The sequence below is a fragment of the Petaurus breviceps genome, unplaced genomic scaffold (genome assembly GCF_028583685.1).
Source record: "Petaurus breviceps papuanus isolate PSGF00001 unplaced genomic scaffold, PetGlider_PUasm1.0 91041, whole genome shotgun sequence".
NCBI classification, from domain to species: domain Eukaryota; kingdom Metazoa; phylum Chordata; class Mammalia; order Diprotodontia; family Petauridae; genus Petaurus; species Petaurus breviceps.
Window position 1 is genome coordinate 40,234,709 of NW_027187400.1, and position 7,568 is coordinate 40,242,276.

Sequence of the window (7,568 nt, forward strand, 5' to 3'; positions counted from 1 at the left end):
TGTGGTAGCTGCAAACCCTGAGGACGCTTGGGGTGCTTGCTGCTACACCTTGCTGCGTCTTGGCACCTCCTGAGCTGAACATCCCACTTCCTGGTCTACAGCATGGCCCTTGTTGAACAAGCAGCCCTTTTTTTCCCAGATATCAGCTTCTGTTCAGGGCAGCAGGGAGAAAGTATTTAACACCCCAAAAGTGCCAAGTCCCATGAATAAAGGTTTTATGTTGTGTGTGTGTGTGTGTGTGTGTGTGTGTCTGTGTCTGTGTTGTGAGCCAACTCTGTCCAGGAATCTCAGACCAACACTCCAGCTTGGAATGGGTTTTCCCATGTTTTATCAAAGTCATTCTACTCATAGACTTTAGGGCTGGAAGGGACCTTAGAAATAAAATCCAAATCCATTAATTTGCAGATGGAGAAACTGAGGCCTTCCCTAAGGCTATACACAGGCATTCAGTGACAGAAAAGAATTTTAACCATGATGCTCTGACGTCAGATTCAGTGCCCTTCCCACCCACCCTAGAGCTGTGCCCACTCATCTTCCTAAGGTCAACAGTGAAGGAAGGAAATAAGCAGTTATTAATTAAGGGCCTACTATGTACCAAGCATTGTGCTAAATGTTTTATCAATGTTATCTTATTTGTGTCTCATAACAACCCTGGGAGATAGATGCTATTATTTTTTTTTTTTGGAAGGGGGAAGGTAGGGCATTTGAGGTTAATTGACTCGCGCAAGGTCATGGCTAGTTTTGTGTTAAGTGTCTGAGGCTGGATTTGAACTCAGGTCCTCCTGACTCCAGGGTCAGTGCTCTATTCACTGCACCATCTAGCCACCCCACATAGATGCTATTATTATTATTCACATTTTACATTGGAGGAAACTGAGGCCAACAGAGTTAAATGACTTGCCTAGGGTCACACAACTAGGAACTGTCTGAGGCTGCATTTGAACTCAGGTCTTCCTGCCTCCAGGCCCAGTGCTCTATCCCCTGTGCCACCTAGCTGCTCAGATCCAGAGATCTTCTTTCACATCTTGAGCCCTTGACCCTACTGTCAGCCTTCCCTTGCTATTTCTCCTGGATGGGATACTATCTTCTCCCTTGGCTTCCTAATCATTGATACTTGTGATATCATTATAAGCATCTTCCCACTCTGATAGGATCATTTTAGCACTCATTTGTTTTGGAGGTGCCAAAGCAGGAACTTCCTTGAGATTCCGCTCCAACCACCTCTAATACCTGTAAAAAAAATGACTCTAAACAAATTTTAGAGCTATAGAACCCACAAAGTGACAGAGAAAAACAAATTTCCCACTGAAGAAAGCCTGGCAGGCCAACAGGAAGGGTCTATTGCACCAGGCTGGGAGCTGAGCGCAGTCCTGCATGAGCCTTACTGGCCCACACCCAGGGTGGCCCCAACCAGTGGCACAGACTGGCCAGAGCAGATTTCAGGATGAGTCACTGGTAGCTGTGGTGGTTTCCAGGCTTTTCAACCCATAAACACCAAAGAGAAAGTAAAAGGTCTATAGGGAACTCTGTTGAAACTGTGTGAGAGAAGACCATGGTCCGGCCCTTGTCCCTGGGGTGAGAGGGGGCAGCAGCTGCTGCCCCATGTTTGCCTCCAGAGCTCCTGGCCTGTAGATCGTAGGGGGACCAAGTGACCATTTGGAGGGTAACCACTCTTGCTTTGACCTGCTTGGATCTGGGTCGCAGTCTTGGGTGGTGGTCCTGGGGTAAGGAACTCTAGCTTGCCAGAGCTTGTGGTGGCTATAGAGAGGGTGTCCTCCTCAGACCTCTGACAACAGCTCTGACAACATTTATGAAAACCCCAGCAATTTGGGACACAGCTCTCTCCACTCTGGAAGCAGAGTTCTACCATGACAAAGAGCTCAAAAGTCAAGTCATTGGCTGGCAAGATGAGCAAGCAGAGGAAGCACAAACAGACCATAGAATCCTTTTTTGGGGACAAAAAGGATCAAAACAAGGAACCAGAAGAAGACAACAAAGTCAAAACTCCTGCATCAAAAGCTTCTAAGAAAAATATGAACTAATTGCAGACCATGGAGGAGTTCAAGAAGGATTTTGAAAATCAAGTAAGAGAAGTGGAGGAAAAATTGGGAAGAAAAATGAGAATGATGCAAGAAAATCATGAAAAAAGAGTCAATCTGACCGAAGTAAATAACACCTTAAAAAATGGACTAACTCAAATGGCAAAAGAGGCCCAAAAAGCCAATGAGGAGAAGAATGCCTTAAAAAGTTGATTGGCCAGATGGAAAAGGAATTTAAAAAACTCACTGAAGAGAATAATTCCTTCAAAATTAGATTGGAGCAAATGGAAGCTAATGACTTTATGAGAAATCAAGATACTATAAAACAGATCCAAACAAATGAAAAAATAGAAGGCAATGTGAAATATCTCATTGGAAAAACCAGTGACCTGGAAAATAGATCTAGGAAAGATAATTTAAAAATTATTGGACTACCTGAAAGCTATGTTAAAAAAAAAAAGCCTAAAAATCAACCTTCGAGAAATTCTCAAGGAAAATTGCCCTGATATTCTAGAACCAGAGGGCAAAATAGAAATTGAAAGAATTCACTCATCGCCTCTTGAAAAAGATCCCAGGGGCAGCTAGGTGGCACAGTGAATAGAGCACAGGCCCTGGAGTCAGGAGGATCTGAGTTCAAATGTGACTTCAGTCACTTGACACACTCACTAGGTGTGTGACCTTGGGCAATCACTTAACCCCAATTGCCTTGCCTGCCCCCCTCCAAAAAAAACAAGATTAAAAAAAAAGCTTGTCTCTTCCCCAAGGGCAACCCAGCCTGCTCTGTTTGGAGCCTGGCTTGTTTCCTATTCCTGTTTTGATCTTGATTGTTTTCGGGTTGAATATTTTTGTTGTAGCATTCTCTTTTGCACACTTCCCTAACTGGCCATTCATAGTCACCAGGTTGGGGTCCCCAGAGGGTGGCTTCTACTTAACCTCAGAGTTCTCAGTCTGTATTGTAAAACCGTTTGGGCACATAGGACTATATCCCCTTGTGGGGTGGTGACCTGCCCGTGATAATGGTGAGGAAGCTCCCTCATCTTAGGTCTGATGGAGGTTACCACATATAGAAAATATAAGGGAGGTATCTTCTGGTTTAGTATTTTCCCAGAAGGCCAGTGCCCAGGGGTTGGGTTTAAAAGGAAGAGTTCTACAGATAAGCAATAGTAAAAAAAAAAAAAATCCAAAGGGGACCCATGTAAGGTATGCACGCGTGGCCAAAGAGCTAGTTTCTGAGTTCTCTCCCTGTTTGGACTCCTCCCAGGGCATGGCCTCACAGGCCATCTGCTGCTCGGCTGGGCTGGTTCCTGCCAGGCAGGGCATCTCTGCTGAGCCCACTCCAGGCAGCTCCATACTAGGGCAGACCACTTTCCCTGAGCTTGCCAGGTCTGAAGCCCTGCCACTTCTACCTCAAGGCTGTTGCTCAGGCCCTGAAACAGAAGAGCAAACACTGAAAAGACAGGGGGAGCCTTGTGCTCAAAGCCAGCCACCTATGGCCTGGAGGAAAATAGGTCAGTTTGATGAGGTGCAGGCTCTGGGAGCCCCTAGAGCTCTCCTGGAATCTTCCCTGGTAAGGCATTTGCCTGAGGCCATGGGCCTTAAGTTGTGGCTCTGCCCAAGTCTTTAGCTCTCCTTTGTCCAGCAATTTCCCACCCTTGATCCTCCTGTCCCACCCTAGAACTGCCCTAGCCCACCATTGTCTGTCTCCAGGTAGCCTTCAGCAAATTCCCACCCTTAATCACTCATGGACCTCATCCAGACTTCTCCTGAAGACCCTCCTCAAACTCCTTCTCTACACCACCCCTAGATCCCTTCCACAACCTTCTGTATATAAGACCCCATCTTCCCTCTGTGTGTGTGAGAGAGCCATAGAATGACCTAGCACAGGCTTACTCTGTGTCCAATGCAAGCAAACTTTTAATAAACTTTATTTTTCTTTGGCTGAGAAGACTTGAGTCAAATTCATTCAGCAGGATCCGGCGTGTTGGTATTTTGGGGTCTCCAGAGCAACCCTAACCCTCTTTATGGGTAACCTCTTCATTTTTATGGTTCCCTGACACCAGAAGCACTGCTAATCTCAAGCTCTTCTCCAGCTGGGAATGGAACATTCGTAAGCCTCTCTCTTTCCCTATTGCATTGCCTTCTTGTTCTCCAAGTGCCTTGGAGGTGTGTTTTTTGTTTTTTTGGGTTTTTTTTTTTTGGCCTGACCTCTCAGGTCCCATTAGGTCAGACGGCTAGGAGGCTGTTTCATGCTCAGCCTGACCTCAGGTTCTCGGTCCTGTTTGGTTATTTTGGAGAACAAGAACATGTGCACAGCTTCTGAAGAATGGAGGACAAGGACAGACAATGGTGGGCTTTCCTGAATTCATCATAGATGCCCTTCCTTACAGATCACTAATATTGGCCCACCACTCATTTAGCCTGGCACTATGCCATGTAGCTGCATTCTCCCCAATGCTACTATCAGACTCTCCCACTAACACCATCACTTCTGTAACCTCTCATCATTGAGATTAATTCAATCCATGTCTATGACCCAATCAAGATTCTGGTGACTACAGACCTAAAAGACACTCTCCTTCTTTCTCAGTGAGTTTGATGACTGATTCTTGATCTTTCTTCCTCAATCCCTGCCCTTGTATTAAGGGATTTAACATACATATTTATACTTCCTCAACCATCCTAACTTCCCAGTTCCTTAATTCATTCATTTCCCATGACCATCCCACCTCTGCTACACAGAGACGATCTTGACATCATTCACAAATTCATTGTACATGAACTCTGAAATTCCTTTACCTGATCATAATTTAAAAGATCTTTCCCTCTCTGTCTTACAATCCTTAACCCAGTTATTTGTCTACCTTGAGACCTCCAATCCTTCCACTCCTCTTCACCGACTACACTCCCCCTGAGGACTAGCATCCTATCACTCGCCTTCCTTTCATGGATAAATTCCTTGAAAAAATAATTGCCTTCCCTTAATGCCTATACTTCATCTTTTCTCAGTCTCTTCTAAACCTGCAAATCTGATTTCTAACCTCATCATTCAACTGAAACTCTCCAAATAATTTCTTAATTGCCAAATCTGATGGTATTTTCTCATTGCCCCTGACTTCTTTGCAGCCTTTGACACTGTTGATCGCTCCCTTCTCCTTGATACTCTCCTGGTTCTCTTGCTTTCCTGACCCCCTATTTCTCAGTCTCCTTTGCTGAATTTTCTTCCAGGCCAAATATGCCAACTATGGATGTCCCCCAAGGCTCTGTCCTGGACTCTCTTTTCCCTCGGTACTATTTTGAATGGTGATCTCATCGGCCCCCATGTATTCCTTCATCCTTCATCGTCTCTCCACAAGTGATTCTGAGATCTTTTCATCCAGCCCTTACCTCTCTCCTGATCTCCTGTCTCACATCTTCAACTGCCTATTGTACATCTCAAACTGGATGTCCCATAGACATCTTAAACTCAACATATCTAAAACAGAAATCATTATCTTTTCCCCCAAACCTTCCTCTTCCTAACTTCTGTCACTAATGAGGAAGTGACCATCCTCTCAGTCACTCAGGCTTACAACCTAGGTCCCATCCTTGACTCCTCACTTCTACTTGTACTCACCTCCCATATTCCATCTTTTGATAGGTCCTGTCAATCCTACCTTAGTAACATCTCTCCTGAGGCCTCTAGGTGGTGCCATAGTGGATAGAGCACCAGGCCTGGAGTCAGAAAGACTTAACTTTCTGAGTTCAAATCCAGCCTTGGACGCTTCCTAGTGAGGTGACCCTGGGCAAGTCATCTATTTGCCTTAATTTCCTCATCTGTAAACTGAACTGGAGAAAGAAATGGCAAACCCCTCCAGTATCTCTGCCATGAAAACCCCAAATGGGATCACAAAGAGTCTGATACCAGTGAACAACAACAAAACATCTCTCTTATATCCCTTCTTCGGTCCTCAGACAATGCCATCATCCTGGTGCAGATTCTCGTCACCTCAGTCCTGGACTACTGAGATAGTCTGCTGGCTGGTCTCCTTGACCACTCCAGTCCAGCCTCTACTTGGCTGTCCAGCTGATCTGGTTATATCTGATAGGATGCAACTTTCCTCCCCACCCTACCCTCATTCAATTACCTCCAGTGGCTCCCTATCACCTTCAAGATCAAAGAGGAAATCCTCTGGGTTTTTTGGCGTTTCATAGCCTGGTCCCCCCTTCTTACTCCTCACTCACCTCCAAGGACATCAGCCTCCTGGCTGTTCCTCACACATACACCAAGCTCTGTCTCCTCATTCAGAACTTTTTCTTCGCTTCTCCCCAACACCTGGGATGCTCTCCCTCTGTGTCTTCACCCTCTGGCTCCCATCTAATCTCAGCTAAAACCCCATCTTCTACAGCAGCAAGCCTTTCACATCTTCCTCAGTGCTAGCACCTTCTCTCTGAAATTAACTCCACTGTACTGTGGCTCTAGCTTATGTGTTCATAATTTGTCTCCCCCATTAGACTGGGAGCTCCTTGAGGGGGGGGGCTGTATTTTTTTGCCTTTGTATCCCCAGCACTTGGCACAGAACCTGACATACAGTAGGTGCTTAATAACCGCATATTGACTTTCATCAGTATAGGGAACTCTCTTTATGTATGCACATCTGCCCCTGCTCTGCAATTTTTACTTGTAGAGGTGCTTAGAGCAGGGGGAGGTTAAGTGGCTCACCCAGTCACCCAGGTTATCTGTGTTAGGGGCAGAACTTGAACCCAGGGCTTCTTGACTGAGCACAGCTCTCCGTCCTCTGTTCCACCTTTGCTTCTCAAGCCTTTGAGTAAAATGTTTTTCCCTTGGGGCCAAGCATGGCTCCCTGAGTCACCCCATTAGAGACCTACCTCCAGCCCACTGAGAAGTGTTCTTTGGGGATAATGCAAATGGGGACGCCCCCTGGGTTGTTAGAGGTGCGTTTTTAGCGCTCCAGGAGAGCTGTCTACACGGAGAAGAGGTTCGCGGAATCCTAGGTTTAGAGCTGGAGGGGACCATCTGTACAAAACCCCCGCCTCCACTCGCCCTGGGTGTATAGGCTTGCTTCTGACTCCCTAGCCCAGCAGTGTGGCAGTGCGCCTGTGCCGGAGTCCTCTGGACTTCACTTCCCAGCATCCTTGGTGTTCAGCCTCACCCACGTGGGCCGCAGTCCCCCTGCGGAGGCTTTGACAGCGCGAGGAGGATTCTGGGACCAGCCTGGATGGGCTCTTCAGGAGCTGTTCCTGCGCAGGCGCGGCGGTGCGGGCTGCCAAAGAGAGCGCTGGACCACGGTGGCAGCGACCAAGGTGACGCTGGTGGGGAGACCTGGGCCGGGGGGCGCCGGCCCGCGGAGACAAGAGAGGTTCCCCTGCCCCGTCATCCCCATCCTGCCCCGGAGCCCCCCGACCCCCCTCCAGGACTCCCCCACAGACCCTCCCCATCTCCCCCATCTCACCCATCCCTCCCCATCTCCCCCATCCCTCCCCATCTCCCCCATCTCCCCATCCCTCCCCATCTCCCCATCCCTCCCCATC

General features: G+C 47.4%; 2 protein-coding genes across 3 annotated transcripts in view; both read left to right on the forward strand.

Annotated features, from left to right (window-relative positions):
* LOC138154540 (cytochrome c oxidase subunit 7A1, mitochondrial-like) overlaps positions 1–7,568 on the forward strand; it is a 259,360-nt gene that overhangs the window by 129,285 nt on the left and 122,507 nt on the right. The window lies entirely within an intron of this gene.
* Positions 7,253–7,568, forward strand: part of LOC138154020 (zinc finger protein 850-like) — a 78,531-nt gene continuing 78,215 nt past the window's right edge. Inside the window, exon 1 of the mRNA XM_069078456.1 lies at positions 7,253–7,340. The gene's annotated coding sequence lies outside the window, so the exon portion shown is untranslated. The remainder of the gene's footprint in view (positions 7,341–7,568) is intronic.